General features: G+C 48.8%; 1 protein-coding gene across 3 annotated transcripts in view; it reads right to left on the bottom strand.

The window, feature by feature from the left end:
- The window catches only part of DOP1B (DOP1 leucine zipper like protein B), a 136,380-nt gene extending 133,033 nt beyond the window's left edge, over positions 1-3,347 (bottom strand). Inside the window, exon 1 of one of the 3 annotated variants that reach the window (XM_054468840.2) lies at positions 3,166-3,347. The gene's annotated coding sequence lies outside the window, so the exon portion shown is untranslated. The remainder of the gene's footprint in view (positions 1-3,165) is intronic. The other 2 variants (XM_063659904.1, XM_063659903.1) reach the window with 2 other exon arrangements.
- Between the last annotated feature and the right edge of the window lie 9,394 nt (positions 3,348-12,741).

The following is a 12,741-nucleotide window of genomic DNA, read 5'->3' as shown; positions in this document are numbered from 1 at the left end:
TCTCTAAACCACTGCAATACTCCAGTGGTGCACAGCCTGTTCACTCTACTAAGTGTCTAAGCACAGGGGAAAGAAACGTAAATAAGACAAGGTCCCTACTCTCATAGTTCATAGCCTAATAAAAGTGGAAGTACCTAAATACATAATTTCAGTTTAACGTGGCACACATAAGTGTCAGAGGGTGGACAAAGTGGCCTTGCTCCTTTTAACACACATAAGTGACAGAGGGTGGACAAAGTGACAGAGTCTGATGATACCAAGAGGAAACTCAGCCACTGGCAGAGGAGTCCTCAAAGTCCAGAGGTGTGGGCGGCTAGAGTTACCAGGAAGAGAACTGTGATAAGGTGTGTACTGATGATAAGGTGTGTATTTAGAAGGTGGGGTGGCAAGGGACGCCACTGCTCATGGCAAGAAGGGCATCAGCCAAGTAAGAGCAGGTAGCTGGAGCAGTTCAGTGTTATGGTTGGCCATATGAAGAAAGTGCTATTTGGTGTAACTACCAGCACACGTGAGAAGTTTGGAAATCATCATTCATGCAAGCTCCTTTATTTCAAAATATGGGGCACGTGGTATGCTACCAAGCAAGTCTTCTGGGTGAGCTTGGTAAATTCACCATTTATGCATGCATTTGTTTTTCTTCTTTTTTTTGAGATGGAGTTTCGCTCTTGTTGACCAGGCTGGAGTGCAATGGCGCCATCTCAGCTCACCACAACCTCCGCCTCCTGAGTTCAAGTGATTCTCCTGCCTCAGCCTCCTGAGTACCTGGGATTACAGGCATGTGCCATAACGCCCAGCTAATTTTGTATTTTTAGTAGAGATGGGGTTTCTCCATGTTGGTCAGGCTGGTCTCGAATGCCCAACCTCAGGTGATCCGCCCGCCTCGGCCTCCCAAAGTACTGGGATTACAGGCGTGAGCCACTGCACCCGGTCTCTTTTTTGTTTTTTTTTGGTTTGGTTTTTGATTTTTGAGACAGAGTCTTGCTCTTGTCACCCAGGCTGGAGTAAAATGGTGTGATCTTGGCTCACTGCAACCTCTGCCTCCCGGGTTCAAGCGATTCTCCTGCCTCAGCCTCCCAAGTAGCTGGGATTACAGGCACCCGCCACAACGCCCGGCTGATTTTTAAAAATATTTTTGGTAGAGACGGGGTTTCACCATGTTGGCCAGGCTGGTCTCGAACTCCTGACGTAAGGTGATCCGCCCACCTCGGCCTCCCAAAGTGTTGGGATTACAGGCATGAGCCACCGCACCTGGCCTTATGCATGCATTTCTTTTCTTTTTTTTTTTTTTGAGACAGAGTCTTGCTCTGTCGCCATGCTGGAGTGCAGTGGCGCCATCTCGGCGCACTGCAACCTCTGCCTCCTAGATTCAAGCGATTCTCCTGCCTCAGACTCCCGAGTAGCTGGGACTACAGGCGCGCGCCACCACGCCCAGCTAATTTTTGTATTTTTAGTAGAGACACAGTTTCATCATGTTGGCCAGGATGGTCTTGATCTCCTGACCTTGTGATCCGCCACCTCGACCTCCCAAAGTGCTGGGATTACAGGTGTGAGCCACCGCACCCGGCTGCATGCACTTCTTTGATGCAATACAAGAGTCCTGTGAGATGGGTATTAGGCCCAAGATAAGGACATTAGAAGTCAGGCCATTTGGAAAATTGCCCAGGTTACACACCCAGCAGCTAGCAGAACCAGATTCGAGCTCAGCTCAGTGAGACAGTACAGGGTCTCCACTACATCATGCTAGTGATAAAATTATTGGTTCAGTCCTTAAATAGCTCTTTTGCCAATGATCTTGCAATCTATCCTGGATATGTCTCCTGTGAGAGATTGGAAAGTTCAGTAAAACCCACGGTTATACAGCCTGTAAATAACTAGACACACAAAGAAGTAATCACATAAGAAGTGTAATCTGCTCAGATACCTTAAAATCGAAAATGTCAGCAAGAAATCTCTCACTTTACCCATTTTTAATTTCATAGAAAATCAAATTCAGGGTTGGGCACTGTAGCTCATACCTGTAATCCCAGCACTTTAAGAGGCCGAGGTGGAAGGACTGCTTGAGCCCAGGAGTTTGAGACCAGACTGGGCAACATAATGAGACCTTCGTCTCAAAATAATAATAATAATAATAATAATAATAATAATAATATAGAAAAAGAAAAAAACAAGTTCAAGAGAAAAACCAACTGCTAGATCCCAAAAAAGTTCACTGTAAATATGTTTATATGAAGGAACATTTCTCAGTTCGATGAAAATGAGGACACAGTGACCCTACCACATAAGCAAAAACATTTAGCAACAGATAACAGATATGAACTACTAGTAATAAAATTGATAATGATCCTTAGTCCACAGCACAGAAACACTCATCACCAATGGGCTTAATCAACTCTGGGACACACTGTTTTGAATGTGGTCTTTCAAAGTGGTAATTAAATTGTACTGGAAAAAATTTAAGCCACCTAACAGCAGCAGGCTTGTGGGGCCGGGGGAGCGGTCTTCCCTCACCTTACCAAAAAAATCCTAGCAGTCTTCCCAATTGTGGGGCTGCAGTCGCGAGTGTAAGGCAACACTGCGGGTAACAGTCCCCGCGAGCAGCCGGGAACCCTGCAGGGCGAAGGGGCCAGGCTGGCTGAGCGCCCACTGCGGCCCGGATCCCTTCTCCTGGGGGCTGGCTGGAAGACTGGGGTCTTCCCCGACGAGGAAAGCCCTCAGTTCTCACAGGTCCGCGTTTCCAGCCTCCTCTCCAGCCAGGACCTCACGAGCAAACAAAGGCTGAGCGACTCGCCGTGGGCCGGCCCCGGGAGGGCGCGCGGGCCGCGACCCACCCCTGACCTGCACCTGCCGCTCCGCTCGGCGAGGGCGTGGCCGGCATCACATCCTCCGCGCCAGGGTCAGGTAACCCGAGGGGACCCCACCCAGTCTGCCCGCTGCCCTCCCGGTCTCCGGCCCCGAGCTCCCCGCCCCCGCACTGCAGCAGCGCGCGCCGCGGGCCCGGGCCGCGCGCCGGGAAGCCACCTGCACCCCGGGCCGCCCCACGGCGCCGCCCAAGCCCTCTGGACCCGAGGAAAGACCCGCGGGCCGGCGGGGAGGAGACGCCCGGCTCCTCCGGCTTCGCCCAGTGGCTGAGGACTGGACGCCGGACAGGGCGCGGGCACGACTTACCGCGGCAGTGGCCCTGTTGGCGGGCGCGCTCACGTGCGGCGCGGAGGAGCCCTCCGGGCTGCGGGAGAGAGACTGGGCAGGGCTGCGGCGCGGCGGGGAGCCAGAACCGAGGAAGCGCCGCGCCAGAGAACCAGCGGCAGCGGCTCTCCCCCACCGCCGGGATCGGGGCGGAACCTGGAGGCGGAGCCTCGGCGGTTGGGGCGGGGCTGGACGCCTGGAGGCGGGCTCAGGGGCGGGACCTGGAGGTGGGCCATAGGCGCGCGGGGGCGGGGTTTCCGCGGGCGGGGCGGAACTAGAAGACGGGGCCTGACCCCCATGGAGGCAGGATCAAGGGCGGGGCCTGGAAGTGGGCTGTACGTACAGGGGCGGGGCCTCGACTGGTCGGGCTGGGCTGAAAGGCGGGGCTTGACTCATGGAGGCGGGATCAGAGGCGGGGCCTGGAGGTGGGCCATAGGCGTGGGGGCGGGGCTTCGGCTTGGGAGCAGGGCTTGGCGAGGGCCCCGGCGTGCTGCAGCCGTTCAGTCGCCGCAGCCGCGGAGTGAGGGAGCGAGTCTTCCTTAGCTTCCCCGCCATGGGCGTCGCTTCGTAGCCGGGCTGCTCCGGGAAAGGCCTCGTACAGGTGGGCGGAGAGGCGTACGCGCCTCACCTGGGGACCCCCTACACAACCGAGGGGAAGGGGACATTGGTCAGTGCCCGCCCAAGGTCGTCCGCGCGTGTATCGGCCCTCGGAGGTGCTTTGGAGTCACTCACAGAAACGGAGAAGCGGGGGCTCCTCGAAGGGTGCGCGGCACCTGGTTCACCCCATCTTTTCCCTCTGGACCACGTCCAAGCCCTCCACACACGTTTCGGGCGCAGGGGGCGCGGCGGGCTTAGGACCCTCGCTAAGTTGCCCCAGCCCGCACGGGCCTCAGGTTTCCGACCCTGGGCAACAGGAGAGGTGAGATCATTTCTACCTGGACGGAGCTTATCACGTGGACTATGGCTCAGGAAGGGACCTTGACGTCAACCTTAGAAAGCATTCATATCGCCAGACAATCCCCAGCCCCTGCCTGCCATCCTCTCGAGCGCTGGGACCTGGACGGTCCAGTCCGACCGCTTCAGGGCAGGATGCACCTGGAGGGTGCGCGGTAGGCAGTGCTCACCTGAGCACAGGCCCTGTCCCCACCCAGCTTCGGCTCCAGCCAACCCGAAGTTGGCCACTTGTGGATGAAGACTGTCATTTCTGCAGTGGCCTTGCTCCTTTTAACCCCCGAGCGTCCTTTAGAAATGATCAGACCAGGTATGGAGTTCGTGAAGGCGAGGCAGTGGTCAATGGGCTTGGGAGGTGGGGGAGGTCATGCGCACTTGGAAGTTGTTTAGAACACTTGGTGTATATGCATGTTTCTAGGGAAGGGGTATATTATCAGCTTCCAAAGTGGATCTATCACTTCCCTGGAAACACTAAGAATATTTTAATAGTTTGGGATGCTGGACCTCTGGTCCAGCCAGGCTGCTGGTTCTGATTTTGTCTCCATTTGGCATATACCAAGTGCCCCAGATGTAAATCCTCTCGTGGTCAATTTGAGGAATGGTCTTAAGATAGAAGCAGAGAGAAACGAAAAGATTGAGCCATAGTTAGCAGGAAAAAAAATTAATTTCATGAAAATTGATTTCCTAATGAGAATATGATAAACTGGTTTTACGAAAGCAGCAAACGAAAACAGCAAAAAACAAAACAAAACAAAAACAAAAACAAAAAAAAACAAGAAGATGGCAAGCAGGTGAGTTTTTTTTTTTTAGGTTCTTCAAATCCTAGTAACACTCAACACTGCACTGAACAGAGATGAAAGAACTGCTTTACACTTAACATTGAAAACAGAACCAGTCTATTTGGGCCAAAGCCACCATGCACATACAATCTGTGCCTTGTATTCATATACCACCTATCTGTAAAGGACTCCAGGTGTGTGTGTGTATGGGGGGGGGTTAATTTAATTTTGACAAATTCATTTGTAAATCATCATTAAAAAAACTCAAATTTATAATTGACAGTATACTGTCAATTACCGTATACTGTATACAATATACTGATACTGACAGGATTGACAGTAAATGTACAACACTGAGGTTTGAGTATTCTGGCCGAGCGCAGTGGCTCACGCTTGTAATTCCAGCACTTTGGGAGGCCGAGGCGGGTGGATCACCTGAGGTCAGGAGTTCGAGACCAGCCCGACCAATATGGTGAAATCCTGTCTCTACTAAAAATACAAAAATTAGCTGGGCGTAGTGGTGTGCGCCTGTAGTCCCAGCTACTGGGGAGGCTGAGACAGGAGGATTGCTTGAACCTGGGAGACAGAGGTTGCAGTGAGCCATGATCGCACCACTGCACTCCAGCCTGGGTGACAGAGTTAGACTCCATCTCAAAAAAAAAAAAAATTTCCGTATTCTGACAAGAAATCTGTTTTCTTGGATCAAGTTGTCTTGTCACACTTAAAAGTCTTCTTAGCTACGTTCATCAGTTTAAGACATGCAGAAACAGCCAGGGTCCTTGCAAAATAATACTCAAACCAAGTAAAGCATTTCAACTTTAATTTAAACCCGAACTTTAATCCTTACCCCTCTCGACAGTAAAGAAGGCATTATAAATCAGAACCCACTGCATTATCTGGCTCAGGCTGATGCACCCAGTAGAGAGATTGGCCAAGTAAATTCATTCTTAGTTTTGATATGCAGATATTGGTGACCCTCTCAGCCAGTGTCTTTTTTCTTTCTATTTTTTTGAGGTGGAGTCTAGCTCTGTCACCAGGCTGGAGTGCAGTGATGTGATCTTGGCTCACCGCAACCTCCGCCTCCCAGGTTCAAGCGAATCTTCTGCCTCAGCCTCCTGAGTAGCTGGGATTACAGGTGTGCGCCACCACGCCCAGCTAATTTTTTGTATTTTTAGTAGAGATGGGGTTTCACCATGTTGGTCAGGCTGGTCTTGAACTCTTGATCTCAAGTGATCTGCCAGCCTTGGCCTCCCAAATTGCTGGGATTACAGGCGTGAGCCACCGCACCAGGCCTAAGCCAGTGTCTTCTATAAACTAACTTCTACTCCACCCATCTTGATAATAACCACTGTTCTCTGTTGGCTTCTGCCTCCTTTCCCAAAACATCCATTCCCTTTGCTCTCCCCATGTTCTTAGTGGAGAAGTCCTGTGCAGTTTCTGTACTTGATACCGCATCCACTTTGCAGTTGACTTGAAATAACAACTAAAACTTTGTCATTGACACCTGTTTCGTCTCCACACTGCATCCTTCTTCAGATTCTTGGTCTGTCACAATCCTTGTTGCTGTTCAGTAGGTGAAGGAGAAGTCAAAGGGTTGAGTCTAAAGCTGATATTGTATGTGGGTGTACCACACATGCAACAGTCTAGAAAAATCTATCACAAGGCTGGGCCTGGTGGCTCATGCCTGTAATCCCAGCACTTTGGGAGGCCGAGGCGGGCTGATCACCTGAGGTCAGGAGTTCAAGACCAGCCTGACCAACATGGAGAAACCCCGTCTCTACTAAAAATACAAAATTAGCTGGATGTGGTGGCACATGCCTGTAATCCCAGCTACTTGGGAGACCGAGGCAGGAGAATCGCTTGAACCCAGGAGGGGGAGGTTGCGGTGAGCTGAGATGGCGCCACTGTACTCCAGCCTAGGCAACAAGAGTGAAACTCCATTTCAAAAAAAGAAAAATGTATCACAGAAAAGCTGATGTGGAAAGAACCACTGGCTCCCTCTGGTGTCTAAAAAACACATTGTATTAGCCAGGATGTGTTGGCATGCGCCTGTACTCCCAGGTACTTGGGAGGCTGAGGCAGGAGGATCACTTGAACCCGGGAGTTGGAGGTTGCAGTGAGCCAAGATCGTGTCACTGCACTCCATCCTGGGCAACAGAGTAAGACTCTGTCTCAGAAAACAACAAAAACAATATAAAACAAACAAAAAAAAACACATTGTAAGAGATAATCCATTTAAAATATGCTGCATTTAAACCATGTTTAATTTCTCTATGAAAAAGTTCACATATAGGCTAACTTGGAGATCTGTTAATAATAAACATATGACCTACACTTTAAGCGTAATCTAATTTACACTTAGATTTAATGTATCATCTCCCTTAGTTTTTACACCAAGAGAGTTACTACTCTCTAGACTCATCAGTGAAGCTGGACCTGCCAAGCACTAGAGACCACAGGACTTTGTAGTCATTCCTGGATATGATCCTGGCTTTAGCTCTGAGAACTTGGGCAAGTTAATTAACCTCTCCAAGCCTTTATTTCTTCGTTTGAAAAATGACATTGATTCCTACCTTAAAGGATGCAGTGGTTTCAATGTGTCCCCTAAAGTCATGTGTTAGAAACATAATCCCCAAGGCAACAGTGTTGCAAAGTGGAACCTTTAAGATCATGAGTGAAGACTGCCCTCATAAATGGATTAATACCTTTATCAGGGGAGTGGATTCCTGATAGAAGGATGAGTTTAGTTTGCACCTTGTGAGCATTCTCTTGCCCTTCTGCCTTCTGCCATGGTAGGAACACACAAGCAGGCCCCTGCCAGATGCTAGTGCCATGCTTTTGGACTTCCCAGCCTCCAGAATTGTGAGAAATAAACTTAACTTTTTTTTTTTTTTTTGAGACAAGTGACAGAGTCTCACTCTGTTGCTTAGGCTGGAGTGAAGTGGCATGATCATAGCTCACTGCAGCCATAAACTCCTGGGCACAAGTGATACTCCCACCTCAACTTACCAAGTAGGTAGTACTAAAGGTAAGCATGATCACACTTGGTCAATTTTTATTTTTTGTAGAGATAGGGTCTCTCTATGTTGCCCAGGCTGGCATTGAACTCCTGGCCTTAAGTAATGCTCCCACTTTGGCTTCCCAAAGTTATGGGATTATTGGCATGAGCTACTGTGCCCAGGCAAATTTACTTGCTTTATAAATTACCTAGTTTGTGATATTCCATTATAGTAACACGAAATGAACTAAGGCAAAGGACTATAGTCAGAATTACCTAAAACCATGTTGGGAAAGCATTAAGCAGGACATATGGTCTAATTTGCCATAGGTTCTCAACTCATGATTTTTTTCTCCTTTTAATTCCAAGCCCAATTGTTTTTTTTCCTACAGCATAGGGTGAAACCCTAACATCTGAGACAGGTCTCAGTTAATTTAGAAAGTTTATTTTGCTAACGTTGAGGATGGGCAACCATGACACAGCCTCAGGAGGTTCTGACAACTTGTGCCCAAGGTGGTAGGGGCACAGCTTGGTTTTATACATTTTAGGGAGACATGAGACATCAATCAATATGTGTAAGATGTACATTGGGTCAATCCAGAAAGGTGGGACAACTCCAGGCGAAGGCAGGACAGCTGGAAGCCTGGAGGGGACTTCCAGGTCATAGGTAGGTAAGAGAAAAATGGTTGCATTCTTTTGGGTTTCTGATGAGCCTCTCCAAATGAGGCAATCAGATATGCATTTATCTCAGTGAGCGGAGCGGTGACTTTGAATAGAATGGAAGGCAGGTTTGCCCTAAGCAGTTCCCAGCTTAACTCTTCCCTTTAGCTTAGTGATTTTGGGGCCCCAAGATTTATTTTCCTTTCACAATACTATAAAACATGTTAATGTACTTCTATTAGTTAGGTTCCTTTTGGTTGCAAGCAACAACTACCCAATTCAATACAGCTTATGAAAAAGAAAATATATTTTAAGGATACAAGGGTATCTTGGAGCATCTCTGAGAATTCAAGATTTCAGGAACGATCTAAGGACAGGGAAGGGAGTTTCTCTTTGGGCCACGTTTTTTCCCCCCCAAGACAGGGTCTCGCTTTGTCATCCAGGCTGGAGTGTACTGATACAAACACGGCTCCCTGTAGCCTCCACCTCCCAGGCTCAAGCAATCCTCCTGCCCCAGCTCCCCAAGTAGCTGGGACTACAGGCATGTACCAACACACCTGGCTAATTTTTGTATTATTTTGTAGAGAGGGTATCACCATGTTACCCAGGCTGTTCTCAAACTCATGAGTGCAAGCCATCCACCTGCCTTGATCTCCCAAAGTGCTGGGATTGTGCTGGCAGGAGCCACCACACCTGGCTTAAATGCTTCTCTTGATGGTTGGCCTCCTTCTCTGGCAATGGCTGGCTCCCTCTGCTCCTTAGGCACATGGGGTGGGATGCACAGTAACAACTCTGATCCAGTCCAACTGGTTCTTTTTAGAGGAAAGACCTATAGCTGGAGCAGTCAACAGAGGCAAGGTCACCTTGTGGCTGCTGCAGCTGCAAACATGGGAAGGAAGCGGGAGGCAGGGGAGGGCAGGAGATCATATTTTGGAAGAGGGTGCTGGGCAGACCATCCAATAAGGGCCAATGGCAGCCCCTCTCTAAGAATGAGAAATGTCATTCTGACCAGCAGTTGACAATTAAGGATCATCCAAATGAGCTACATGCTTATCCTAAAAGGATTGGCTAGAGACAAAAGAGGAAGTGGGTTACACACTTATCCAAAAAGGATTGGTTAGAGACAAAAGAGGAAGAAGAAATAAAAAGGACTGGCTCATTTCCTCATGCACTTCCTGTCTGTAACTTTGTCAGGCAGAGCCTGAAGTGCTCTGTGGTTCCTGGGCTATTGCCCGTCATTAGCAGGACTGGAGTTTGGCTGCAGAGGAGGCGAGAGTACAAAAGATACTCAGGAAGCTGATTGAAAGCCATTAAATTGTTTTTAGAGCCAGGAAAGGAGACATTAAAATGTCTTAGGAGCTGTAGCCTGAGATGAATACCATAAGAGCATGTTGGATTTAATCAGTGACATACAAATAGGCTAAAGGAAGTTTTCGTTGTTGTTTTAGGTTATTTTTTGAGACAGGGACTTGTCCTGTCACTCAGGCTGAAGTGCAGTGGCGCAATCATGGCTCACTGCAGCCTTGACCTCCCAGGTTCAAGTGATCCTCCCAACCTCAGCCTCTGAGTAGCTGGGACTACAGGTGTGCACCTCGCCCGCCTAATCTTTTTTGAATTTTTGTAGAAAGGGGTCTCGCTATGTTGTCCAGGCTGGTCTCACACTTCTGGGCCCAAGCAACCTGCCTGCCTTGGCCTCCCAAAGTGCTGGGATTACAGGCATGAGCCACTCCATCTGGCCTGAAGACATTAAATGCAGTCTAGGTGGGATTCAGACTTCCCCCTACCCCAAGTGGATGAAAAAGTGGGTGCAGGCTGTGAGAGTTAAACTGCCATTGTAAATCAGAGAGGCAAGAAAAACAAATAGCTACACACTGTGATGAACCAGAAATAACCAGGTCATCCTGTGCAGTTCAGTTCCCCCAAATAAAAGAAACTTGAGCATTCCCACACTTTACTGATTCTCTAAGGAAAACAGCATTATTTCTTATGACTGCAGTCTTTACCTATGTCAGGGGATATGATGTGACATTTGTGGATTTGATAATCAAGTGACAACATTTCTAATGTCACACAGTGAGCAGCCTATCATAAACCTGGTAACCTTGGCAAATTTGTGGTTATTTCCCTTTGTGTTTTTTTCCATTGTTCAATGGATTCGTTTTCTTTTTAAGTAGAGACAGAGTCTGGCTCTGTCGCCCAGAATGCTGCAGTGCAGTGGTACGACCATAGCTCACTGCAGCCTTGAACTCCTGGGTTCAAGTGATCCTCCTGCCTTAGCCTACCAAGTAGCTAGGACTACAGGTGTGTGCCACCATGTCTGGCTAATTTTTGTTTGATTTGTTTGCAGACACGGAGGCCTGCTGTGTTGCCCAGGCTGGTTTCAAACACCTGACCTCAGGTGATCCTCCTGCCTCAGCCTCCCAAAGTGCTGGGATCGGAGACTTGAGCCACTGTGGCCAGCGGGAATTTAAATTCCACTGAATTTTTTTGTTTGATTAGCCATTCTTGCCGAAGCCTTGACACTCTTGCAAACCTTTGCGAGTACATTTCTTCTATTTCAGAAGACTCCTTGGTCTCCAAGCCTTTTTTCTACAAGGTGTAACCAGAAGCCAGGAGGCCTGTTGCAAAACCAATCCCATTTAAAAGCAGAGAATGTGAACTCACCTATTGTCATAATGATTATAAAAGAGGCTGTGGCTCACTCCTGTAATCCCAACACTTTGGAAGGCCAAGGCAGGCAGATCACCTGAGGTCAGGAGTTCAAGACCAGCCTGGCCTACATGGCGAAACCCCATCTCTACTAAAACTACAAAAATTAGCCAGGCATGGTGGTGCATGCCTTTAATCCCAGCCACTCTACTTGGGAGGCTGAGGCAGGAGAATTGCTTGAATCTGGGAGGTGGAGGTTGCAGTGAGCTAAGACGGCACCACTGCACTCCAACCAGGTGACAGAGCGAGACTCTGTCTGAAAAAAAAAAAAAAATTATGAAAGAGGGTGGGTGTGGTGGCTCATGTCTGGAATCCCAGCATTTTGAGAGGCAAAGGAGCGAGGATCGCCTTAGTCCAGGAGTGCAAGACCAGCCTGGGCAACATAGTGAGACCCTGTCTCTACCAAAAATTAAAAAATTATTTGGGCATGATGGCACATGCCTGTAGTCCCAGCTACTTAGGAGGCTGAGGTGGGAGGATCACTTGAGGTTTTAGTCATGGAAGTCTCTTGCCCTGGAGGTCGAGGCTGCAGTAACCCATGATCGTGCCACTGCACTCTAGCCTGGGCAATAAAGCAAGACCCTGTCTCAAGAAAAAAAAAAAAAAAGGCTTAGGGAGTTACTGAAGAATCACCCTGGGCTGTAGTTCACAGGGGGTGTGCATCGGTTAAGGAGAAGACATCTGCATGTGTTTCAGTAAAGAGATAAAGTTGCGGTCGCTGGGCAACCTTGTAAACATTCTGGGAAGGAGTGCAGAATGCAAAACCCAGCTGAAAAATCTAGAAGAAATCATGTCCCAATTAAAGAAGATATTCCTCCTGAGTCCTTCAAGCTCTACTACTTTGTAAGTATAAGAACCAGCCGGGTGTGGTGGCTCATGCTTGTAATCCCAGCACTTTGTGAGGCTAGGGCGGGCGGATCACTTGAGGCCAGGAGTTTGAGACCAGCCTGGCCAACACAGTGAAACCCCATCTCTACTAAAAATACAAAATATTAGCCAGGCATGGTGGCGGGCGCCTGTAGTCCCAGCTACTTGGGAGGCTGAGGCAGAAGAATTGCTTGAACCCAAGAGGTGGAGGTTGCAGTGAGCCGAGATTGTGCCACTGCACTCCAGCCTGGGCGACAGAGTGAGACTCTGTCTCAAACAAACAAAAAGTATACGAACCAATAAGAATATACTCAAATAAAACAGAATGAGATGCAAAGAAAGCTTGCAGAGCTAAGGAAATAGAGGATAAAGCATCACTCTTACAGAATCAAAAAACTGGAAACAGCAAGGAACAGCTGGAAAATGGCTCCATAGTTCTAAAACCACTTGCTACGCCAGTGGTTCTAAGTGCAGTCCCAGGACCAGCAGTGTCAGCACCACCTGAGAACTTGTTAGAAATGAAGTGAATTGGTGTGGGGAGGGGAACCAGCAATCTGTCTTAATCAGCCCTCCAGGTGGTCCCGATGCCCACTA

This window comes from Pongo pygmaeus, chromosome 22 (genome assembly GCF_028885625.2).
Source record: "Pongo pygmaeus isolate AG05252 chromosome 22, NHGRI_mPonPyg2-v2.0_pri, whole genome shotgun sequence".
NCBI lineage: Eukaryota > Metazoa > Chordata > Mammalia > Primates > Hominidae > Pongo > Pongo pygmaeus.
Note: the sequence above shows the minus strand (reverse complement) of the source record. Positions and strands in the feature narration are given on the sequence as shown.